We start from the raw sequence: 26,616 nt of genomic DNA on the forward strand, positions 1-26,616 counted from the left end.
ACCTCCAGGGAAACACTCTGGTCCTAGACTATGACCTTTAAGGAGATAGAACCCCACCTTCTTGGCCACAGCAACTGGAGTAGAGCTTCTGTCACACAGCTAGGGGAAAGAAGAGGGAGCAAACTGTGGCTAAAGTGCCATAGACTTTTGTTCTACTAAGATTTACTATATTTTCATGAACAAAATTTCTTCGTTTGCTGTGTCCCATTAGGACAATTTCCAGAGAGTTTAAATGGTTGTTTGGTAATTTTTACCAGTAATGGTTTTTTTACCCCCCACTGGAAAGCAGATCTACAGAGCTCTTCACTTTGGTGTTCTAGAAGTTGTCATCCAGTTTTAAACTAATCCCTCTAGTTTTCAATTTTTTCTGATCTTTTACCTCCTGAGTAACTCTTTGAATCAGCTTTTTTTTTCCCACTATGTGCCAGTTGCTTTTTATATGTAATTCTCATTTTGTTTCTTACACAATCTGAGGAGTTTCTAGGAACTGTCAGCCTCAGAGAGGTTACAGGTCTTTCCAGAAATCACATCTCACTCCTGGATTTTGAGCCCCTGGAAAATTTAGACTCATTTCTAATCTGAGGAATGTCATCTGAGTTCACCACACAGACTCAGAGAATCACTGCCTAGTTATGCTTTCCTCTTTAGACAACCTACTAGCCCTTCTCTACCCTCACAGAGTCTTAAACATCAGAAAATCTCAGAAAACCAGAATGCTCACAGCACATTCAAGCTCATGTTTTCCAGCACTACCAAGAATCAGGTTTGTGGCTCTGTAATTAGTTTTTAATAGTCTTTGCTAATGTTTGAGTGGTTCCTTTTAATATATTCCAAAGTCTACAAAGGTGTAGTAACAAAGGGTTTGGATTAACTTGTATCCATAGTTTCTCAGTCTGTACAGTAGGATGTTATAGGTTACAACAAGACTTCTCAGAGCCTATAATATGCAAAGGTGCATTTTTGATTCTGTAAGAGTGGAATATCGTATGCAATGTTTCCCAGTATATACATCCCATGCAACCCTAATTCCATGTGCCACTTACACTCTGTGTTTTGGGGAGGGTTGGTCTAGAACATTTATTAGGCAAGGAAAATCCTTACCACTGGCTGGAAAACATTTGCATATCAACCATTCTGATTCCCACTGATGCTTAATCTGCATTCGCATCTGGAGAACTCTGAAATAATCCCATAGGTTACCTGTTGATCCTTGGGAGAAATTCAGAAAAACACTTCGGGACAGGTGATTAAATTTGCTAAGACAAGAACACACTTGTATTCTCCAATGTCCAACATGGTGCCTTGTACATAATAGGAGCTTAATAAAGACTTGTATAAATACTATCAATAAATACTAAATCAATGCACAATTCGGAATCAAGCTTTCCAAAAAAGGAAAATTACCTCTGTCCTCACTACTGAGGAAGGGATTTATTTTGAGGAAAGGAAGAATGGAAGAACCTCAGCTGCACTAGGGATCTCCAGGAGGGGGTGCCTGGAGGATATGGCCAGGATTGCAGGAAATGCTATCCCACTAAGAACTCAACTCAATCACTGGAAAGATACTGAAAGTTACTCCACAGAGATATTAATCAACCTGAAAGAACTAGACCAGTGGTTTTGAAGCGTGGTCCTGAGGTCTACAGCATCTAGCCATTACCTAGGAGTTTAGAAAAGTAAACTCAAGCGCCCCTCCCCTAACTACTGAATTAGAATCATTTGGATTTGCTCAGGAAACTGTTTTAACAAACCTTCCAGGTGATTACTATTCACATTCAAGTTTTAAAAAGCCACTAACCTAAACTATCCTTTTGAAGTCAAAGTGATTCCTAGGGACTGCATATTTGTATCCATTGGCCTGCCCTCACCAAATTCATATGTTAAAGCCCTAAAACTAAGGTGATGCTATCAGGAGGTGGAGCCTTTAGGAGGAAATTAGGTCATGGGGGTGGAGCCTTCAAATGAAATTAGTGCCCTTATAAGAGATCCCAGAATGCTCTCTGGTCCTTTTTCCATGAGGACGCACTGAGAAGAAGGTTGGTGTGAACTAGGAAGACAGCTCTCACCTACACCAGATCTGCTGGCACCTTAATCTTAGACTTCCAGCCTCCAGAAATGTGAGAAATAATTCTGTTGTTTAAATCACCTAGTCGGTGGTGTTTTATTATGTGGCTAAACTAAGATAGTGATAATCATCAGAGCAGTCATTGTGAAATCTGGATGCATATTTTGAAAATCTAGAGAACTTGAGAAAACATGGGAACAAGGCCCCATCTCAACCCAATCAAAGAAGAATCTTGGGACAATGGGGTTAGGTTACTGATCACTTAAAGTGCTCTCCAGGTAATTCAAATGTACCACCAGCTAAGAATCATTGACCTGGTAGATTGGGCTTTCAAAGTGGGATAAAGGAGCAGTGATGCTCAGGAAACTAGTGGAGCACAGCAGCAGGTTGAACAGACAGACTGAAGTTTGTCAACTGAGGATAACAACAGTAGAGTGGTGCCTGACACCTGAGGGTACTGTAGCGGCACTTATGTAAAAAAATTGGTGGTGACATCAAGTGAGAATTCTTAACCAGATATTCAACAGGTTGAGTGCCATCTATGTGTTCTAGGTGCTAGAGATATAGCAGCAAACCAAAAAGGTAAAGTTCTCAGTCTCATGGGGCTTACGTTCTAATGGGCAGAGACAGAAAATCCATGGTTAAACTTTGTAATATAACAGATGGTAATTAAGGAGGAAAATAAAGCAGAGAATTAGAGGGATATTTTTACATTCCATAGGCAGAAAAGCCCTCATCGGTAAGGTGACAAACAGAGGCCTGAATGAAGTGAGGAAGTAAGTTATATGGGTATGCTGAAGAAGAGTATTTGAGGCAGATGCAAGAACAAAAGCAAAGGCAGAATCACAGTTGGTACATTGGAGGAATAGGACAGAGACACTGTGTCCAGATTAGAGAGGAAGATAGACTCACAGAGATAAAGAAAGGTGGAAGTTTGGGGGAAGATAATATGGGCTTCTGTAGCAACACTTTTACTCCAAGTAATAAGGGAAACCATTGAGGTGTTTTGAGTGAGAAATAAAGTGATTGGAGTTATATTCTACAGGTTCACTCTGCTGCTGTGTTGAGACTAGACTGAAAGAGGGAGAGTGTAAGCACAGAGACCAGTTAGGAATCTATTGCAATATTCCTAGGGAGAGACCAGCAGGTCAGACCAAGGGACAACAGTGGTGTAGCTGAGAGGTGGTTGGATTCTGCACGTATGTATCTTAAAGATAGAAGCAACAAAATTTGATGATGAATTGGGTATATGATGAGAAAGAAGACGACTCAAGGAAGGTGCTAAGACTCTTGGTCTTAGAAGCTTTAAGGATGAAATTGTTATTTTTGGAGATTGGGAAAACTGAAGGAAAAGCTGGTTGGGGGGAGGTACAGGATCCAGAACCTGTTTTAGACATGTTAAGTTTGAGACATCCAAGTGGAATGTTAAATGAACAGTTGAATATATATGTGTCTGAAGTTGAAGAGAGAGGTCCAGAGTAAAGACAGAAATATAAAAGTCACCACAGGGTGCCTGGGTGGCTCAGTCAGTTAAGCGGCTGACTTCAGCTCAGGTCATGATCTCACAGCTCATGAGGTCTAGCCCTGCATCCGGCTCTGTGCTGACAACTCAGAGCCTGGAGCCTGCAGCCTGCTTCAGATTCTGTGTCTCCCTCTCTCTCTGCCCCTCCCCTGCTTTCTCTCTCTCTCTCTCTCTCTCTCTCTCTCTCTCTCTCTCTCTCTCAAAAATAAATGAACATTAAAAAAAAAATTTTTAAGTCACCAAAATGCGGATTATGTTTCACGCCATAAGAGTGAACTACATCATTGCTACTTGCAGCATTGACATCATCTAAGAGCTTGTTAGAAATGCAGACTCTCATACCCTGCCCCAGGACTATTGAACTGTTGGCACTTCATCATGATCCCCAGGTGATCTGTAGGCACTTTCAAGTTTCAGGATTCTTTCAGATGAGATGACCTAGGGTTTGAATGAAAATAGAAAAGAGGATGAGAGCCTTAGATTAACTTTGGAGGCCATGGAAAAGAGATGAAGACTGAGACAATATGGGGAAGGAGGATCCAGAAAGAAAAGTGTTCAAATCCAAGTTCTGAATGTATTTAAGAAGGAGAGAGTGATCACCTTAGTCAAATGTTGCAGGTCAGTTAAGATGAAGAATGAGAACTATCCACTGGATTTAGCATTACAAATGCCATTGGTGACTTCTACCAGAACATTTTAGTGGGATTCAAGAGACTGAGAAAAGAGAAAGTAGAGACTGTGAGTATAGACTTTTATGAGTTTTGCTTGGAGGAAAGGAGAGAAATGGGTAGCAAGTGGATGAGAAAATGAGTCAAGTTTTTTTTTTGTTTTTTTCTTTTTTTTTTTTTTGAGAGAGAGAGCATGAGTGCAAATGAATGCAGGGGAGGGGTGGGAGGTAGGGGAGAGACAGAGAGAGAGAGCAAGCGGGCAAGAGAGAGAGAGAGAGAGAGAGAGAGAGAGAGAGAGAGAGAGAGAGAATCTTAAGCAAGCTCCATGCTCAGAGCAGAATCCAATGTGGGGCTTGATCCCATGGCCCTGGGATCATGACCTGAGCTGAAATCAAGAGTCAGATGCTCAACCAACTGAGCCACCCAGATACCCCAAGTGTTTTTTTTTTAAGTTTTTAAGAGGAGAGAGATAACATTCTATTAAAGCAGAAGGGGAGTTGGTAGAGCTGGGGGGTAGTCAATAGTTCTCCCAGAATACCTTGAGTAGGTGAAAGGAAAGGGACAGAGGACATAAGAGGAGGGGTCCTCTTCAGTGAATGTCACTTCATGAATGTCACTCGTAGGAACAGGGAAAAAAAGGTTGATAGATGTAGGGGTGGGAAATTATGTAAGTTTTCTCTTGATTGACTCAATTTTTATCAATTAAATAGGAAGAAAGCCAGAAGTTGAGCATGAGAATAGGAAAAGAAATATTGGGGATTTAAGGAGAAGGAAGTGTGAACTGTCATCTAAAACAGTTTTCCTGATCTTTTAAAGTCATAGCACACATTTAAAAAGGAATATTTGCATGACACACTTGGGTAATTAGAAGGGCATTTGGAGCCTGGAGAAGTTTATTGGGATGGGAGGCCACTGGCTCAGACCTTTTGGTTGCCACAGGTCCTGCCTAGATGCACAGATGGCTAAAGAAAGTAGTGTCTTCTAATATCCTGGTTCTGTTTGGCACATGGCTTTGTAGTAAGATGTGGGAGTGAGTGGACTAGAGAAAAGAAAAAGAAAAAAGGTAACCAGGTATCATAAAAGGATCCATTTACAGTAGAGCTCATGAATTTTAAGAGAGACTGTATTTTTAAGAGACTGTAATTTTAAGAGAGAGATGACTGTATTTTGTAACCATCTTCAGCTATACAGATAGGTAGAGAACCAGATTTAACTAGGTTTGGGGTTATGCCAAGAAATTACACTGGGAAGAGAGGAAGGATGAGGGAGTGAGGAGTATACAGAGAAACGTAATTTTGGATCAGGTAATCTAAACTAGGTGAGGAGAGGAATTAGGATGAGTGAGAAATATTGAAAAGATGGGTGGTCAAAGGTCTGTGAGTTTTGTGGGGTCTCAATGTTTTTGGAGTTAGGATACCACAGAGAAGGAAGCTGATGGGATAATAGAATGCCTGAAATTGAGATTATGGGGGAGATACAGATATTGGTAATGATAAGCCAAGGTACTGCATGGGAGTATGTAGCTGAGGTAAGGTGAAGGAAAAGGGGTTGCCAAACTGAGATGTCAGTGTATCAGGAATAATTTACATTGATATTAAAGTCACCAAAACTGATACCAGATGAGGGTAATCATGAACCTGGAGATAAAATCTTCAACAAATAAGGGAGAGTAACCATAAAGAAATATGTACTATAGAAAGAGCTGGTGTAATTGGTGGTAAAGTCTGATGTCAGAACTTCAGAGAAGAGCATTTGTGGAGGAAGGAGGGACATTTGGGTGGATGGGACAATGCTTAATCGACGGGCCACCTAGGTGCCCTAGATGGGACAATGTGTTGAAGAAGACATTATCCTCCACCTCCAGGTCTGGTAGCACAATATGTGTGGAAAAGAAAACATTCCACTTGAAAGGGCCCCAGAAAACACAGTGTGTTCATAAGGAGTCAGGTTTTCATTAAAGCAATGTCATGAGAGAAACAGCTGGCCAAGATGAAAGGGCCAAGATTTTACAGGTAAATCTAAAGGATTGGAGGGAATTGGGGGTTTGCATGATCTGAGAGATGGGATCAGATTGGGGGGTAAGTGGAGTCCTGGGGGATGAGAGTTCAGGTGACAAAGTGGTGGGTTTCTTGTCTTGTCTAATCCTCTTCCTTAAAATAATTTATTCTAGAGAAGTGATTATCCATTTTCTTCAAGACTTTCTCTTTAAATTTGTATTTATTTTGAGCGAGAGTGAGCAAGCATGAGTGGGGGAAGGGCAGACACAGAGGGAGAGAGAGAATCCCAAGCAGGCTCTGAGCTGTCAACATGGAGCCTGACAGAGGGCTCAGTCCCACAAACTGTGAGATCATGACCTGAGCTGAAACCAAGAGTCAGACGCTTAACCAACTGAGCCACTCAGGAACCCAAGACTTTCCCCTTAAAACCCCTTTGAGTCTCCTTTTTGATTTGAACACTGATCCGAATCTTAAGTAACTCTGGTTCCATCTTAATCTTACATATCAGGACATGAGCCTTTGCTATGAAAGTAAGGGTGTATATGAATATGTGTGTGTTGGGGTGGAAGTGGTGGTGTCCTGAATGCTCGTTAGACCTGATCTTTTTGAATCTCCATGGTGTTTCTATTTCCTGTGACCTGTGGAACTTTGGTTGTGACTCATCTTGACTAATGCTCTTTTCAAAAACACTGTGCATTGAAGAACAGTTAGAAAATTCTAGGAGTCTGTCCAAGTTCTAATTGAGATTCAGTTCCCCACCCTCACAGCCTTTTATTAGGCAACCTTTCTGAGCACTTGTTTTCCAAGTTACCAGGTTACTCATTTCAGAGTTCAAGTACCCAGATACTACCTACTTCCATGCCCACAATAAAAGGCAAACAAGTCAGCGTCTAGGATAAGGTCTGGCATGTGGGGTGGTCCCATCTTTGTTGTGAACTTACAGGGAAGAGGGGAGGAGAGAAGGCAGCTTTCCAGCAGGCAGTTGAGTAACCCCGGTGGGATCCCATCTCACATCTTGGCAGTTGTATTAGTTGGGCTCTTCAAGGTCACAGGAAGTTCTATACACATCATCTTAGTGGTGAGATTTTATTGCCAGTATATTGTGAGGTAGAATGGGAATTTCTCATCAGCTTTACAGTTCCTCCTGGTTTCAGAGCTGGAGTGGTAATGATGCACAACATACTTCTTTCCTACCACCAAATGGCAGAGAGGCAATGTGTTTCCTCTTTGTTCTCCTCATACGACAGAGTGATTGAGTCAGCTTTCAGCTTCTGACCTGGGGCTACCCAACCAGAAATGGGTCCCAACAGTTCACCACTTTGATGGTCAGCTTCTCTAGCATCAGGGACTTGTAATCTGTGCTTTAGGGGATCCATGAACCCCCTCACTCCTGGAATCATATCCCTGAATGTGGGTGTGTCCATATGTGATTTTTCTTGGGAGAGGATATGATCCCATTTCCAAAGGGGCCTGAATCCTTCAATTAACAGTGGCTAGTATAACAGATTTGGATGTTACTCATGGCCCATGACAGAGTAGGCAGAAATGAGTTCATTCAAATCACTACTCTCAAAGGGGATCCCTATCCTGGCAGTAACTAGAGGCTTCAGAGACTCCTCTGTAGATGGTCACATATTAAAATGTGAAGCAATTCTCTCAATTCCTCAAACTGATTTCTGATACCTCCTTCTGGTCTTTCCATTAGTCATGGAAACTTCCCCATTTGTCTACAAGTACTCATACATAGCCCCCTGACTTAGTGACAGAATGAAGAAAATTTTTCCTGTATGGTTCTAAGGCCAAATAAATTCCTTTCCAGCTGTTTAAATAGACTCTACATAATGATCTCAACAGTGGGTTCCATAGAGCTGTGCTTGGTTCTATTTTTCTCCTAAGTGATTGAAGTTGAGTAAGTGAAAGGTATTCCAGGATTTTCACCTCCTAGAATGTTTAAATATAAGTCTCTCAAACTTTAGTAGCAAAGATTCTACAACTACATATACAAAAGAATTCCAGGCAACCCCAAAGGTTTTTCTGGCTCATGCCTTTATGCAGAGGTAAATTTTTAACTACCTCCAACAGTGTTTTCGGTATTTCCAGTGTTGAATCAGACCCAGTTAACAATAGTATCAAAAAAAATTAATGAACAGCAATTCTAATGGTGTTCTTCAGTCACAAAGGTGGTGGGGTGACATGAATTTGCTTTTTTAGTCCATTATTCTAAGTTAAATCCACTTACCTCTTAATGTAATCAATTACCTTCATGATTGTGGGTCTGCCTGGGCTTCAGAATAAAGAATTAGAGAAAATGGAAAGGAGATTTGAATGCTGTTTGGCTTTAGAGCAATGCAATATGTGGTTCATTCATGTCATTAACCTTGTAAGTAAATTAGCCAGTAAACCTACCAAAGCTAACCAAAACTAGGAAACAAAATTTATTTCATCAAATTTTCAATTCAGTGACAGTATAACAGTTTAGAGACCTGATAATGTGAATATATCATAAGCATCATATAATTTTTAAAGACAAATCTGTTGAGAACAGGGATGATCACTATTCTATTAAATTCCGTTTCCATCAAAGGTTATTTTTAATTTTTGTAGAACTTTTCTCATGTGAAGGTCAATGTAATTTATAAGAAATACATTTATCCTTTGGGAAGGCTAAACTCTTTTTAAAGAGAATGAAAATTCATTTCAGTCAAAAGGGCATTTAGGGCTCTCATTTGTATTTTCTGTACTTGTTGTGGAGGGTTATTCATAAATACCAAGTCTTTTATTACAAAATTCGATCCTTTAGGGTGAAAAAAAAAGCCATTATTTCATTAATATCCTCTATAAAAACCTTGAATACAGTTCTCATATAAATATGTAATAGCTTCCAGGAAAGGCATTGAAAGCATGATGATTACATTTTACTTTGCTCTCTAGAGTTAGAAGGGGCTGGAATAATATTTAAATTGGAACAAGAGACAATACTCCTATGAAAGAAAACAGACCAACACAACTGGCTGGCATTATGTTTATCTTCTCAGCGTTTAAAATGTTTTTGGCTGTCTTTTAACCTTGCCTTTTACATCATTGTTCATTTGGTTTTCAGAGGGCTTGTTTCTTTTCATTTTATTTGAACAGACATCCTATTTGTTGGAAGAAGTTCCATTAAATTATCTTGTCAACTCCCACAAAACTTTCTTTTCATGACTCTTGCTGTCTAGGTTATAAAAACCCATGGCAAACACAAGAGGCCCCAAAGGAATGTGTGTTGTATCTTCTGGAAACATTATTGCTCCTGTGAGATCTTTGCCTCTGGAACAGTAACTGGGAGAAGGTAGGTTGGCCTGCATAAAATCTCTCTTAATGGGTGGGTTTTTATTTAGAGCAGCCATGTAAAGCAGTGGTGCCTCAGGTACTGACTGATACCAAGCTGAGGAGTTGGTCAAATGTTATTAATAAATGTGAAATAAACAACTCGCTTGTAGGTACTTCTTGGATGATTTCCATCTAGTGCTGTTGAGTACATGCTCCTAGAGTCCAAAAACTTTCCTCCTTTCTCCCTCAAAGACGAATAAATTACTACTTTCAAGAATTTTGCAAAAAAAAAAAAAAATTTTTTTGCTATGAAGACAAAAATAATAAAAACAGCTAGGCCAACCATATCTTATTTCAGTGACCAGTTTTATTTCCCCTAATGGCCAGTTATGGTCAGTGTGACTGCCTTAGGTTAGCATGGCTAACAGCATGACTTGAGACCATCAGCTGTCTCTAGGCAGGGTGCTGTCTTTGGAATGCAGGACCAGATGGATGGTGACACCTCTTCAGGCTTGCTTTAGTTGGAAAAGAGATCAAAGAAAATAATCTATTTTCTTGTGCTTTTTTTTATTAAAATAATACAGTAAATGGACAATTTATATTTAAAATAATGATACACAAGTTAGATTTTTAAAATATAAGGAAGTATCTTCTGGGTTTTATTTATTTATTATTAATTGTTTATTTTTCATTGAGGTATAGTTGGAACACAATGTTACATTAGTTTCTTTTTTTAAAAATATTTGTTTTAATGTTTATTTATTTTTGAGAGAGAGAGAGAGAGAGAGACAGAGTGTGAGTGGGAGAGGGTCAGAGAGAGAGGGAGACATAATTCGAAGCAGGCTCCAGGCTCTGAGCTATCAGCGCAGAGCCTGGTGAGGGGCTCAAACTCATGAACGGTGAGATCAAACCTGAGCCCAAGTTGGACGCTTAACCGACTGAGCCACCCAGGCGCCCCAACAATGTTACATTAGTTTCAGGGGTACAACATAGTGATGCAACACCTCCATATGTTATGCTATGCTTACTATGAGTGTTGCTGCCATCTGTCACTCTCCAGTGCTATTACAGTACCACTGACTATATTCCCTATGCTGTACCTTTATCCGCATGACTTATTCATTCCATAGTTGGAGGCCTTTATCTCCCACTCGCCTTCACCCACTGTGCCCGTTCCCTCCCCTCTGGCAACCATCAGTTCTCTGTATTAATGGGTCTATTTCTGCTTTCAGTTTGTTAATTTGTTTTGTTTCTTAGATTTCACATATAAGTGAAATCATATGGTATTTGTCTTTCTCTGACTTATTTCACTTAGCTTAATATCCTCAAGGTATAGCCATGTTGTCTCAAATGGCAAGATCTCGTTCTTTTGAGTAATATTCCATTGTGATGTGTGTGTGTGTGTGTGTGTGTGTGTGTGTGTGTGTGTGTGTGTATACATATCATACCTTTTTATCCATTCATCTACCAACGGACACAGGTTGCTTCTATATCTTGGCTATATTGCAATGCTGCTATAAACACGAGGAAGCATATATCTTTCCAAATTAATGTTTTTGTCTTCTTTGGGTAAATACCCAGTAGTGAAATTACTAGATCATATGGTATTTTTATTTTTAATTTTTTGAGGAGCCTGTTTTCCATAGTGGCTGCCCCAATTTATAGTCCCACCAACAGTGCATGAAGATTCCTTTTTCTCTACATCTTTACCAACACTTATTTTTTTGTCCTTTGGATTCTAGCCATTCTGACAGGTATGAGGTGATATCTCATTGTAATTTTGATTTGCATTTCCCTGATCATGAGTCATGTTGAGCATCTTTTCAAATGTCTCTTGGCCATTTGTATGACTTATTTAGAAAAATGTCTATTCAGGTCCTCTGCCCATTTTATTTTATTTTTTTTAACATTTATTCATTTTTGAGAGAGAGTTAAACCATGAGTGGGGAGGGGCAGAGAGATAGGGAGACAAGGGATACTAAGCAGACTCCAGGCTCAGAGCTGTCAGCACAGAGCCTGATGGGGGGCTTGAACCCACGGACTGTGAGATCATGACCTGAGCCCAAGTCAGACACTCAACTGATTGAGCCACCCAGGCACCCCGATCCTCTGCCCATTTTAAGTTGGATTATTTGTTTTGCTGGAGTTGAGTTGTATAAATTCTTTATGTATTTCAATATTAACACCTTCTCAGATAAATTATTTTCAAATATCTTCTCCAGTATAGTGGGTTGCCTTTTTGTTTTGTTGATGGTTTCCTCCACTGTACAAAACTTTTTCATTTTGGTGTAGTCCTAGTAGTTTAATTTTGCTTTTGTTTTCCTTGCCTGAGGAGACATTTCTACAAATAGGTTGCTAAGGCTGATGTCAAAGAAATTACTGCCTATATTTTCTTCTAGGAGTTTTTATGGTTTCAGGCCTCACATTTAGGTCTTTAGTCCATTTTGAGTTTATTTTTTGTATATGGTATAAGAAAGTGGTCCAGTTTCATTCTTTTGCATGTAGCTGTCAAGTTTTCCCAGCAACACCTTTTGAAGAGACTGTCTTTTCCTCATTGTAGATTCTTGCCTCCTTTGTTGTAGATTAATTGATCAAATTAATCTAATTGACCAAATAAGCTTGGGTTCATTTCTGGGCTCTTTCTTCTATCAATCAGTGTGTCTGTTTTTGTGCCAGTACCATACTGTTTGATTACTACAGCTTTATAGTATATCTTGAAATATGGGTTGTGATGACTCCAACTTTGTCCTTTTTTCCCCTAAGATTACTTCAGCTATTCAGGGTCTCTTGTATTTCCATTGAAATTTTAGCATTATTTGCTCTAGTTCTCTGAAAAAATGCTATTGGTATTTTGATAGGGATTGCATTGAATCTGTATAATATTTTGGATAGTATGGACATTTTAGCAATATTCTTCTAACCCACGAGCATGGGATATCTTTCCATTTATTTGTGTCATCTTAAGTTTCTTTCATCAATGTTTTACAGTTTTCAGAGTACAGGTCTTTCACCTCCTTGGTTAAGTTTATTCCTAGGTATTTTATTCTTTTTGGTACAATTGTAAATTAGGTTTGATTAAAACATTTTAATTTCTAAAATAAAAAATTATTAAGCTTTGTTAATGTGACATGGAAAGGTGAAAAATGTAACCCCTACACTCTGTATCAGGGGACTTGGCTTATTTACTGGTGTTGCACACTGGAAAAATCTTCACTTTTGACTCAGTGTGAAAGTTACTCCTCTCACCAAAAGAAGTAGAGAAGAAAATCCTTTCCCCAAAAAGTCTAGGCAGAATGCATTAAGTTGAACCATATGAAATTGATGATATTGACCATTTTTGCCTAACAAAACGAATAATTTCATATTATGCAACACAATAGAATCAGCAACTCCTTCCAATAGCAGACTGTGACCTTTTCCATTTTTTTCTCCCTCCCATACTTGAGTAGAAATCCCCACTACGGCATAACACTTGCTCTGCTCCTAGAACGGACAAGGAATTGTTTTCTCTACTCCCATCCTTCTGCAGTATCACAAAATATCTTGGAGTATCCCATGAAACCCCAACATAATGCCTGCTCTCTCTTGAGATCCAGCCTTCTCCATCCCAAGTAAATCAGCTTGATATGTTTATAGGGCCAGAGGGAGGGTGTGGGCAGAGGTAGGAGTTTTTCTCTACATGTATAAAATTATTTTTCCATAGGGTAGGTTTAGTTATTCTCAATTCTTATTATTTCCCGATTTAAGGAACTCCTTTAGGTATTATTAGTAGTATATACCTATAACCTCAACTAATAATTTTAGTTAGGTTTGTGTTGCCCAAAAAGTATAGGCCAAGTAAGGGTCATTCCTTACATAATGTTGTGGTTTAATGAGTTTTTTACTTGTCTAAATGTGTTACATAAATTTGTAATTATGTCTAAATGTGTTACATAAATATATAATTATGCTTACATAAATTTTGACTTTCCTAGAGGCTGTCTCAGAATATATTCATGTGATTCAACTAATTCTATGTTCTTGGCTTTCTGTCAGAAAAGGTAATAGCAGTGTATGCTTGTTCATCTCACCTGCTGTTAAAGTGAGCTCTTATTCCTTGGCATGGGAAAATGACTTCTAATTTCTATACACAAATGTCCAAGTGAGGCCTATTTGTGGTTAGTTTCTCACCTTAAATAATCTTGTCTCTTACAGAATCTCCAATATTTAAGATGGGGGAAACTTCAGAGATCAATACTGAACTCTTTTCTTCATATTTGCAGTGTTGACACCATCGTATCTTTTGATTAACAGCATCTTTTTTTTTAAAGAGAGAAGTGGTGTATTATGTTTCCTAGGGACGCTATAACAACATACCACAAAACTGAGTAAATTAAAACAACAGAAAGTCCCTCTCTCACAGTTTTGGAAGTTGTAGAAATCCAAAAGCATGACATTGATAGGGCTGTGCTCTCTCTCTGAAGGCTTGGGGGAGGATCCTCCTTGCTTCTTTCTAGCCTTTTGGTGGGTGCCAGCAATCCGTGGCATTCCCTGGCTTGTAAATGCATCACTCTAGTCTCTGCCTGTCATCACGTGGCCTTCTCCTTTTGTCTCTGTGTGTTGACATTTCCTCTTCTTATAAGGACACGAGTCACTGGCTTAAGGCCCACTTTCAGCTTCAACATAATGTGATTAAATTTGCAAAACTCTATTTCTGAATAAAGTCGCATTCGTAAGTTCAGATGGACATGAATTTGGCCTGGGAGGGTGGGTTGGGGGGACTCTATTTGACTCAGTATAGGTACTCTTGAAGATACTCTTCTAAATATTCGAAATACCTTTAAACAAAACTATGATTCAAGCAAACACCTATACATAAGCAATCACCACCATATCCTGAGCTCCATCAATGCCACATTTATATTCATTTAACAAATACTTAAGTGAGAGTCTGTCATATGCCATGAACAGTACTGGGCACTAGGGACACAGTGGTGAACCAGAGATGAGGTACCTGTTTTTAAGTTTACATTCTTGTTAGGAAAGGGATGTATAAATATAATTTCATTTGTGCTTTTGAACAATATTTATTGAAAATCAACCATGAGGTCACAGAGGATGAAGAAAAGGAAGAAACAGCAAAGTCTATCCCCTCATAGAACTTACACTCTATTTGTAAAGAGACAAATCATGAAAGTAAACATAATTTTAGCTAATGATAAATGCTATGAAGAAAGAAAAGGCATGAAGGAATAAAAGAAATAAACGGCAAAGCAGCACAGGGTCAGGGGGCTATGTATCTTTTGAGCTGAGCCCTGAAGGAAGCCAGGGCTTGAGTCTTGTGAATATCTACATTCCGTGTTCCAGTGGGAAGAAATGCAGGTACAAAGACACTAAGGTATGTTTAGGAACAGCAGGAAGCCAGTGTGGCCTCTGAGGGTAAACCAATCAAGGATGGAAAGAAAGGGAGCACCTGGGTGTCTCAGTCGGTTAAGCGTCTGACTTTGGCTCAGGTCATGATCTCATGGTTTGTGGGATCGGCCCTGTGCCGACAGTGCTGAGCCTACTTGGGATTCTCTCTGTCTATATATCTCTCTCTCCTTCTTTTCTCCCCATATCCTCTCTCTCTCTCAAAATAAATAAATAAACTTAAAAAAAAAAAGAATGAAAAGAAAGGAACTGAGCAGTAGCCCGGGGGCAGGAACAGAGAGCCTCATAAATCATGTTAAGTTATTACTCTAAGCTCTCTGGAAAGCAATATGAGGGTTTTGAGCAAGAGAATAACTTGTATTTACTTGGATTTGATAGGGAAGTGTCCTGGCTATTGTCTGAGCAGAGGACTGCAGAGAGCAGTGGGTGGGAAAGGCATCAAGCTTGGAGTAGGATGGGATTTTGCAGCAGAGCCAGTGGTAGTCAGATAGTGCTGTGAGGTGAACACAGCATAATGGAAAGGATAGGAATGAAGGAAAGTAATGACATTGGGTAGCTGGTAGCCAGAGAATGCATCCACAAGAAGGTGACATTTCATTTCCTACCCAAATGACAAGAAATGGCCAGCCTGGGGAAGGTGTTTTCAAGCAGATGGAACAGAGATGGGAAAGCCCTAAATTCAGTTTTAGAGGAAGGAAAGAAGATAACTGGACCCTAGAAGATTCCAACCAAGGAAGTCAGAAGATAGCTGTAGAGAAGGCAGGAAGAGGCAGATGACTCAGCATCAGGTGGGCCTCTGTGGGCCCTGTCGTGGTTTTCTGCACTTGCTCAGAATATCAGAAGGAACATAAGCCCTGTGGCTGCCTACAAGGAGCAGAAAACCACATGTGCCCCTGGAGTCGCTGTCTGTGCCATGTGGGCTCCCGTCGCATTGTAAGGTACAGCATTCTTCAATTAGGAGAAGTGACCACTTTCTAAGATACGTTCCATTAGAAGATGTCCCTCCTCAGAGTGTCAGAACTCATAATTTTAAAATGCCTTTTCACCCAGAAAAATAATTTCCAAGAATATATCCCACAGAAATAAAATTACCAGTACTTAAATATAGAGTATAAGGATTTTACTATGGTATTGATTATAGCAGCAAAAATAACATTAAAAAAAAACTGAAACAATCCGAATAAAGCCCATTAATAGGGAGATAGATGAATAAATTATTATATATATATATATATATATATGTAAGAGGGATTTCCTTGCTGCTACTAAAAAGAATGTGTTGGATCTGTATTTGTTAACTTAGAAAAAATATCCACAATACATTATTTTGAGTAGTAGATTGGCCTACAGAAGTAATACGTAAATAGATGGTGTAATAATATGTAAAATATAAAATGATCTTTACTCATTGTGTGATGATGGAAAGATTTTTTAATTAATTTATTTATTTTGAGAAAGAGAGAGAAAGCAGGTGAGGGCCAGAGAGAGAGAGAGAGAGAGAGAGAGAGAGAGAGAGAGAGAGAATCCCAAGGAGGCTCCATGCTGGCAGCGCGGAGCCCAACACAGGGGTGGAACTCACAAACCCTGAGATCATGACTGATGCCAAAATCAAGAGTTGGACACTTAACCGACTGAGCCACCCAGGCACCCAGGAAACATTTTTTACCTTAATCGTAATGGTGGTTTCATGGGTGTATATAACTATCAAAACTCATGGAATTTTACTTTAAATGAATGCAGTTCATTTTACATGAATTATTTATCAATAAAGTTGAAAAAACATGTTCCATCCCTAAAAAATCAACTTACCTATCTATCTTTCTATATTTGGGTAGGTTTATATAAGCAAAAGAAGACACTATAAAGACATAAGGATGAATTTGGAGAGGATGATACCTAATTCTATAATACTATAGTATCCTTGGCCCCAAGCCCCATCTAGCCAAAATGTCTTCATGTGAAGATACACACTTGCCTGCAGAGCAGAGCTGGGTAAATGTTTAGGCTGGCTAAGTATGCAAAGTAGTTTCCATGTCAGTTCTGCACTACGTGTGCTTATGTGAGTAGGTGAGAGGTGAAGCATTCCACTACAACATGGTGGTAGTCAGCTAAAATTAAACCTAAGCATGGATGTGTCATCAACAAAAGGATTATTATGCTTTTATAGTCCATCTTTGAACATAGTGAAAGAGAAGATCTTTGAGGTTAGAAATACCTGGATTGTAATTCCAACCTTGCCTCTTCTTGGTATGTTAAGTTCTGTGTGGGTTTGGAAAATTAATTTAATCTTCATGGTCTTCATTTTCCTCAAATGCAAAAAAGTAATACCTGCTAGCTTGTGGTGATGATTAGGTCAGATGAAATGTTCACAGGGCCTTTTGTGTTGTAGAAGGTCAGAATGTGATATTATCCACTGTGTAAAGAAAAGGTTGGAAAGTTCTTCTGCTAAGGATCAGTGAATTTAGTGTGCTTATCTGCATGGCTGACAAAAATGTTATTCTTTAAAAAGTACTAATTCTAGACTCTGCTAAGAGCCCACTATACACTATTATTATGATTTGGTAAGCTTTTAAAACTGAATTTGTAGGGGCGCCTGGGTGGCTCAGTCAGGTAAGTGTCCAACTCTTACTTTCGGCTTAGGTCGTGATCTCACAGCTTCGTTAGTTCAAGCTCCATGTTGGGTTCTGCATTCACACCATGGAGCCTGCTTGGGATTCTCTCTCTCTCCCTCTGCTCCTCCCTCACTCATTCTGTCTCTGTCTCTCTCGAAATAAATAAATAAACTAAAAAATACTGATTAAATAAATAAGACTGAATTTGTAATAACTTCAGCATGCTCTCCAATACCTCAATGAAATAACTATCATGTTTGTCAGATAGTGTGTAATTCTCTCAGATATGTTGTGTTAGTTTTAGGGACCCATAACTCCATCCCAGCACCATGATTTCCTTGCAGCCAATGAAATTGCTCTGGTGAAATAATGTCCATGGATGTTCATGGATTTTAGGAGAATGGCTCACCCAAATGGCTTCTTCACTTAGTGGGTGAGTTGTCATCCAGGGAGACACTTTTTTCTCTCAGGTGACAAGCAGAGAAGAGAAAGTTGCCCTATGATCTGTTTATACAGATGCTGCACTTTCTGCTGAATGGTGTTTGTGAGTAAGCCCTGTGCTCAGAGATGCAGGGAGTGAGGAGAGGGAGCTTTCTCTGGAAGATGTCACTGTGTCCCATGATGGTGGGACAGACTTTGCTGAAAGACCTAACCTTCCTTAAATTTACTCTCTGTCACCTTTGGGTCACCATTGTGTAGCATGAGGTATACTGTTCTATTAACCAGAATCCTGGGTCTTAGTTTTTTCCATTTTACAGCAGACTTGCTAGCTGACCTTAAGTTATTAATCACTCTGGGTCTAAGCTATCCATCTGTAAATTGGGGATGAGAATATTTCCGTATCTGTCTAAAAGCAGAGAAGTGAACAGATAATCCTTTTAATTGTTATGTTTTATTATGCCCTACTTTACTTTTCTGCTTTTCTTTTGTCTTCTTTCTGGTTTTCCAATCTATCAGAGATACTCTAGATTATCACCCAGAACTGAGATGTAGAGACCTAAGCTTAGCATTTTATGCTAGAAATCACCATCCATGCAGTTTCTACCTGGAGAGAGGGAATAAGGGTGACTAGCCCATTTTGTCTTCATGCTTCTGACACTGAGATAAGGAACTAAGGATGAGAACTCATGGAGGGAAAGGAGAATGGATATGTTGTGATGTGGATATGTCAAATTTGAGGTAATTATCTGACATACATGTCACAGTCAACTAAGCCTAGGTATTTACAACCCACCATACAGATACGTATTTTTGGTAAGCAACAGCATATATGGTTGTTAAAATAATAGAAGTGAATGAGATTCCCTGAGGAAAAATGAATTGAGCAGAGGAGCAAGTGCAAAGGCCAATTGTGCTGGGACTTTGGAGGTGAAGAGATAGAGGGTCCAGTCAAAGAGGCTGAGAGGCTTCCACCAGAGAGTAGAAAGAAAACTAAACTTGATGTCATGGGGGCCTGAAAGAGAAAGCCTTCATGGTGAGGTAGAGGTGAGGGAGGCATGACCAATGGTGCCAAATACAACACAGAAATGTATTAATTTCAAGCTTAAAAATTGTCTCTTTGTTCTGGGAATTAGGAAGTCAGTGGTATTTTTAAGAATAGCAGTTTCATTAGTAGAGTGAACACAGAGAACATTTTAGTTGATCACAGAATAAAGAAGGGAAGGTAAAGCCTGGATGACAAGACATGGAAAGAGATGTCAGTTGCTAGAAGGTGGTCCTTTTTATTTTTTTAATGGGGGCTTTTTGAGCTCACAGGGAAAGAACCACGGTGAGAGAAGATGAAGGATACCCACTAGGTCACTGAAGGGGCTGGGTCCTGGGATAAGTATACAGGTGAAAGGGAAAATCTCATTTTGTGAGAGAATTATCTTAGTTTGGGGCACCTGGGTGGTTCAGTCAGTTAACTCTTGATTTCAGCTCAGGTTGTGATCTCAAAGTTCATGGGAACAAGCCCCACATTGGGCTCTGCACTGACAGCACGGAGTCTGCTTGGGATTCTCTCTCCCCCTCTCTCTCTCTGCCCCTCCCACACACATGCACTGACACACATGCTCTCTTTCTCTCAAAATAAACAGGGCAGCTGGGTGACTTCATCAGTTAAGCGTCCAACTTGGGCTCAGGTCATGATCTCACTGCTCGTGAGTTTGAGCCCCATGTTGGGCTCTGTACTAACAGCTCAGAGTTTGGAGCTTGCTTCAGATTCTGTGTCTAACCCCTCTCTCTGCCCCTCCCCGGCTCGCACTCTGTCTCTCTCAAAAACAAATAAACATTGAAAAAAATAAAAATAAATAAATAAGGGACATCCAGGTGACTCAGTCTGTTGAGCATCTGACTTCAGCTCAGGTCATGATCCAGGGTTCCTGAGTTTGAGCCCCGTGTCAGGCTCTGTGCTAACACCTCAGATCCTGGAGCCTGCCTCGGATTCTGTGTCTCCCTCTCTCTGCCCCTACCCCACTCATGCTCTCTTTCTCTCTCAAAAATAAATATTAAAAAAATTAATGAACAAATAAATAAATAAATATTTTTTAAAAAGACAAAAAGAGAAGTATCTTAGTTTGGGTTCTCCAGGAAGTAGGCATCAAGATGTGATCAGATGTGTAAGAGCTTTATTGGGGAAAGATGAGGAGGGAGCAAGAGAAAGTGCAGAGACCCTTCAGACCTCGGTGGAGGTCTACAGCTGTGAAGGAAAGGGACAAAGGCAGGATTAGGCAGGAAGCATCTCAGCTGTAACCCAGGTCCAAGGAAGTTCTGGCCAGGCCCATGGAGTGCCAAGGTCTACAGCTGAAGAAGTCCCATGTCTCCAGGACTGGGCCTGTCAGCATCCCTTCCATGCTCAGTCGCTGCTGGGGGTAGCACGAGAGAAGCCGTGGCCTCAAAACGAATGCAGGGATAGACCCCGAAGGACAGCCGCTGAGTCATCAGCAGTTATGCTTGCACGCCAGGAAATCTGGATGGTGCACTTTCGTGGGAAAGCACTGCTATTACAGTGGCTGTATTTAGATGGCAAGAAATGACAACAGGAGGATAAGGGAATTCCCGGCTGGTGGCCTCATTTATCTTTGGTGTAAGAAGCAGAATAGTTTAGTCTGGCTAGAATGAGAAAAGAGGAGAGAACAGTATTGGGATAGGGACTTGTGTGATGAAGTTTTGGAAGAGCAGAAAATGAAAGGATATAGAAGGATTTCGTGTCCCTCAAGTCTCATTGAGAATAGACACTGTAGGAGACTGTGGTATGTAGTGGCACTAACGAGGCAGGGTTATGCATTTTTCTCCAGAGGGATAGAATAAGAATAAAGACAGTAGATTTCACAACGGATCCCTTTACATTTGTGTGTACCCCTGCTTCCAAGGCTGTCTCAGTTTTATAATTCTTAAGTTATTAGTAAGTTCTTCATTTAATTAAATGCAAAACATATATGTATTTACTGAGCACTTACTATGTATAAAGCACAGAGGAAGATATAAATAGGGGTTTCTGCCCTCAAGGAATGCATCGCTTAGTAACAGCAATTCCTGGGACACAAAGCAGACTATGAGAGGCAGTATAAGAGAGAGGCACAAGTACAATTTACAGAACTTCAGAAGAGGTACAGAGCACCAGAGGGGATGATGGGCTAGGAGGATAGAAGTGGCTTAATGGAAGCTGCTTCAGTTTGGGACATGTGGAGTAAGTATATTTGTGACAAGTTTGTCATCTCGAGTGTCTAATATAGTATTAGGCACCAATCTTTTTTCTCCCTTTTTGTTAGCCTTCCTATTCAGGGCCTCGATCTGGGCTGATGGTGACCACCTTGGGCCTAGATTGTTAATCAGCTGCAGAATCACTATTTATTTATTCATTCATTCATTCATTCATTCACTCATTCAAATGAGGCTTCATGCCCAGTGAAGAGCCCAACATGGGGCTTGAACTCAGAACCCCGAGATCAAGACTTGAGCTGAGATCAAGAGTCAGACGTTCAATTGACTGAGCCATCCAGATGCCCCCAGAGTCACTCTTTAAATCTCCCTTCTCACATTTTCAATTTCAAACACAATTGGATAAATTATGTTGTTCCTATATTCCAGAAGTTTTGGGGGGACTTCTCCCCTATTTCTGAAATATAACTGATGATACTGCATTTTGCACTTTTTGTACATTTGCAAGTTTTGCACATTTGCACAATGTCTTACTGCACTGGAGTATGTCCCTCTACAAGACTATGATAACCTGTGGGAAATATACTTACTGCACAGTATGGAGATCATTCAGTGTATTGTTAAGTTGTTCAGATGAAGCTTGATACAGTCCATCAACTAGCCATACCTAGACTCGTTATCTTCATTGTTAATGCTACACAATGGACTCCAGTAAAGAGATGTCCTTTAAGACTCTCACACTTGACTGCTCACTCCTCGCTCTAGTGTCATTCAGTGGTATCAGTAAAGAGTCAGGAATGAAATAAAAATCATAGAACCTTTGTCCAACATGATAAGCCCCTCTAATAGAGTTTTCTGATGTTTACTCACATAGCCAATGCTTTTATGTTTCATAATTATTGATTTTACATACTTTCTGAAGGTTAATATTTAATTCTCCATTTAGAGGTAAACTCTGAGAACAAAGATTCCAGGTCCAATTTCTGCCTGTTATGTTGCTACCATTGGCCTATCAAGAGTCCTTTTCTTCAAAGGAAAAGACCTATTCTTTTAGGAAACTTTGTCAAGGTCAACAGAACACAGAGTGGACTTTATTTAATAATCCTTTTGGGGCGCCTGGGTGGCGCAGTCGGTTAAGCGTCCGACTTCAGCCAGGTCACGATCTCGCAGTCCGTGAGTTCGAGCCCCGCGTCAGGCTCTGGGCTGATGGCTCAGAGCCTGGAGCCTGTTTCCGATTCTGTGTCTCCCTCTCTCTCTGCCCCTCCCCCGTTCATGCTCTGTCTCTCTCTGTCCCAAAAATAAATAAACGTTGAAAAAAAAAATAATAATCCTTTTGTATTGATAGTATTTACTTTTAGGATTATTAAGTTGTAGTTTTCCTCTCAGACAGCAAGATGGGTTTTTACAACTTGGGGGAAAAGGGGATATTGGTGTTGGTGTTGTGTTAGCATTAGAGAAGAGGCTGGAAATTTAATATCATTAAAAAGAGGAAGATGTAAACGGGTATTACCTTAAAGCAGATAATGAATGGACTCTGAAGGAGATTTACTCTTCTCTCTCATATGTGATAGAAACATGTGAGATCATTCTCCAACCCACATGAAAACCTTTCTTTAATTCTCCATATATCTAACTTGAAGCTTTTTCTTTGCACTTTATTTTCTAAAGGTTGGGTAGGTGAGCTTCCCCCTTTGATTTAAGATTCTCACACTTTTTAAATATATTTTTTTGTCAAGTTAGCTAACATAGTGTACAATGTGCTCTTGATTTTGGGGGTAGATTCCCATGATTCATCACTTACATACGGTTCTCACATTTTTCACTTATAAATCACTGTCTAGGGCTGCACACAGAGGCCATTCAGAGCTCCATTTCAAGAAGCGATTGCATCTTTGATCCAATAATCCTCTACAACCAGGATTTGGCAATCCTTCTCAAAATATGTTTTTCAAACGGTGCTTACAACCATCCTTTTCATTAGGTAAGTGCCAAGTGGATAAACATGTCCAAATACTTTCCATGCTACCTTGGCAAGGAAACATCTAAGACATAGATAATTCATTGACTCATGGTTGTTGGAAGTTCATATAATTCAACCACTACTCAAGTTTGCTGTGACTACTAGGTCACCTGCGATGTTGGGCTGACAGACTACCTTTAGGCTTCTTTGTTCTCACCTATAAAATGTAATAGGATTACTTGTCCAGTATTTCAGAATGACTTGTTGGTAGAGCACTGAAGTATGTTGACTGCCTCATGTCCATGTTGAGCCCTTAACTTCCTCATAATACAAGTTTGATAGCTGGATCTTGTTCCTCTCCCCTTCCTCTCTGACTCCACTCAGAGACTTTTATAATTTAGATAAATGGCTAGTTCTCTGGCTTCGGCTTAAGAATCTGGCAAAGGAAATCACATAAAGCTAATGAAGTTTAAGTTCATGGACTTTTATTTGTACTGACCCTTTCCCAGCCTCCAAATATTCTTCTCAGATTTCAGGATAATATAGTAGCCAAGAATGTTAGAAATACAGGCACTTCCCTAGAAATCTTGGTGGTCCCAGACTAGCCCTACCTCTATGCCTCTAAAACTTTACCCTATAGATCTCAATCAGCATCAAATCCTATCTTTTGCTCCAAGGAGAAGAACCTGAATGAGTCATTCATTTGCTTTCCAATCCAGCCCACCATGACTTAGCCTATGTGACCATCTGGCCCATCCTGTCCACCGACAGAAATAGCAACTTAGCAATAATTTTGCAGATGTGGCATTACCAAATTGGTAATTACCAATTACAAATAGGGCTAAAATTTTTTTGTCTATACTGTCAATAATTACAATAAATTTTGGCTCTGCTAGAATCAGGGCTGAATTGTATATTTTTTCTATAGAAAATTTCACAATATCATTGTCATAGAAAAAGGAAAACAATCATGTGCAGTATGAAAGATAGTACAATCCTTAAATTGCACCTTTTTGTTAGCTTTCTTTTTTTGTAACTTTATTAATATATAATTCTCATATAGGTAAGATGTCATGTAATTCTCATTTAAAACCCCTACAATTCAATGCCTTTCAGTATATTCATAGGGGTATGTAACCATCACCAAGAGATGATGAGAACATTTTCATTACCTTAAAAAGGAACCCCACACCCTTTAGTTATCACTTCTTCCAACTTCTCCATCTCGTCAGTCCTAAGCAACCACTAAGCTACTTTTACATATTTGATCGTTTTAAAAAAGACATTTAGAATGTTCTGTGGAAGACTTGTAAAGGTTTCTTAAACTATTCTCTGGCTTGAATTTCCCCTATTTCAGTTCCTTGATGTGGGTAAACAGACGCTGGGTCCTGTTCTCTGCACTTCAGTTGGCCTAGCACCCATAACTAATCACACCGTTCCCTTCAGAATTAAGACAGAACAAAGCACAGTTTTCTAAGACTTTATATCATTATATAAAAGCTTACCATGGAAAAGGAAAAGATATTTGCATTATATATTGCCCTATATGTTTGCATTATATATGCTTTCTTTCCTTTTTAAAAACGTGATCATATGTGGCATAGTATTAAGTTGTATTACTCAGGAATTCCAATCACAAGAGACAGAAATTTGACTTATACTGGCTTAAGTTGGCTTAACTCATGTGTAACTTATTTATTTACTCATGTGAGCTCAGGGTTCCTTAGGTACTGCCAAATCGAGGCGCTCAAATTCTGTCATCACTTAGTCTTATTCTCTACTTATGCTTTTCTTTGGGTTGACTTCGTTTTAAGGCAGGCTTGCTCCTTGAGGTAGCAAGGTAGCCTCCAGCAGCTCTAAGTTTACAATCTATTCTCTCAACAACTTGGTAGTGGGGTGAATGACCATTTGAACCTGAAACATAGTCCTAGAATTGAGTTCTTTTGCCCTGATTGGCCTGAACTGGATCACAAGCCAGCCCTTAAAGCTGGAAAGGGAGTCAGCTTTGCCTGGTTCAGTTGACTGAGAAGGAAAGGAATCATTTCCCAAGAAAAATCAGGGTTCATTACCAGAAAAGTGGTTATGGTGATGGATTCAGAGCAGGTAAAAACAAAGGATCTTAATTAAAGAGTGCTACAGCATGAGCCATAAATCTGGGATGTAGTTGATTTGGCCACTAAGTAGTTTTATTACCTTAGCAAATCACTTAATCTCTGTAGGCCTTGGTTCCCAGTTCTGTAAAATGACAGACTTGCATAAAAAGTCCTCAAAGTTCTCTGTTAATCTAAAACTCTACTAGCGATGAATTTGACAGATATTTTGGTATTAAAAAGGCATGACTAAACCTGATTTTCTTTGATAAAATAGATACTACGACTTCCATGGGATAGCAATAGATCTTAGAGCAAATATAGTTTGTCTGGAATCTTGAGGTTGTGTGTTGTCTTTGAAACTCAGTGTTGACTAGAAGTGTACAAGGTTTCTAATTCATTTTTGAACTCTCCAGTCTGTTCAGAGAAGTTTAAACCCTTATTTTTTAGAAACAGCCATGCTGGATATTAGGTTGCTTCCAGTACTTCTTTATTTTTATATCTATTCTTGTGGTGTTACTTAGAGAACCAGGGAAGTCTTGGAAGTATCAGGGGTCAGTTAGAAAAAAAGGAGATAGGGGGCGCCTGGGTGGCTCAGTCCCTTAAGCGTCCAACTCTTGGTTTTGGCTCAGGTCATGATCTCATGGTTCATGAGATCAAGCCCATTATCAGGATCTGTGCTGACAGTGTGGAGCCTGCTTTCTCTTTCTCCCTCTGTCTCTCTGCGCCTCCTTCATTCATGCTTGCTCACGCTCTCTCTCTGTCTAAAATAATTAAACATAAAAAAATTATTTTAAAAGCTGAGATAAGATCAGGTTGCTAGCATGATTGAGCCTTCTAATATGCTGCTTAAAAAAGTTGGGGGCAGGGGGAGTTATCATCATAGCTTAAGAATCACAGAATTGAATTGGAGGAAAGAGGGAATCCAAAAGTAAGACCTAAGATACTTGGTGCCATGACTAGTAGTCTGTAGACAGCTAGCCTACCCCGTGGCATTATTAAGAGGAGATGGGAAAGATCTCAGTTGGAAGGGAAAAATTCTTTATGTTTGAGTATGGTACATGAATTTTCTCAACTAGATTTTCTTGCTTTGGGTGTTAAACGTCTTTTATTGTTACAAGTTTTCAATCTAAATGTGAATACATGAATACCCCCCCGATTGTTGAGACTTAAATAGAAATTAAAAATCAAGACTGAAAAAAATCAATCGTGACTGTTTTAGCACTTCCATCAAAACTTGGATGCTTCATCTGTCTGTAACATTGGCAACATAGATATTGGCTTCTGACTTTGGTATAGATGAGTCACTAATCTGGGGTTTCAAAGAAATATGTCTTTCCATAGT

At 39.6% G+C, this 26,616-nt stretch overlaps 1 long non-coding RNA gene across 1 annotated transcript; it reads left to right on the forward strand.

Moving 5' to 3' along the window:
* The first annotated feature begins 2,019 nt into the window (after positions 1-2,019).
* Positions 2,020-23,197, forward strand: LOC123383992. The gene is made up of 3 exons (XR_006594462.1): positions 2,020-2,117; positions 9,468-9,580; positions 23,063-23,197. It is a non-coding gene; the product is annotated as an uncharacterized LOC123383992 (long non-coding RNA).
* The last annotated feature ends 3,419 nt before the right edge of the window (positions 23,198-26,616 follow it).

This window comes from Felis catus, chromosome A2 (assembly GCF_018350175.1).
Source record: "Felis catus isolate Fca126 chromosome A2, F.catus_Fca126_mat1.0, whole genome shotgun sequence".
NCBI lineage: Eukaryota > Metazoa > Chordata > Mammalia > Carnivora > Felidae > Felis > Felis catus.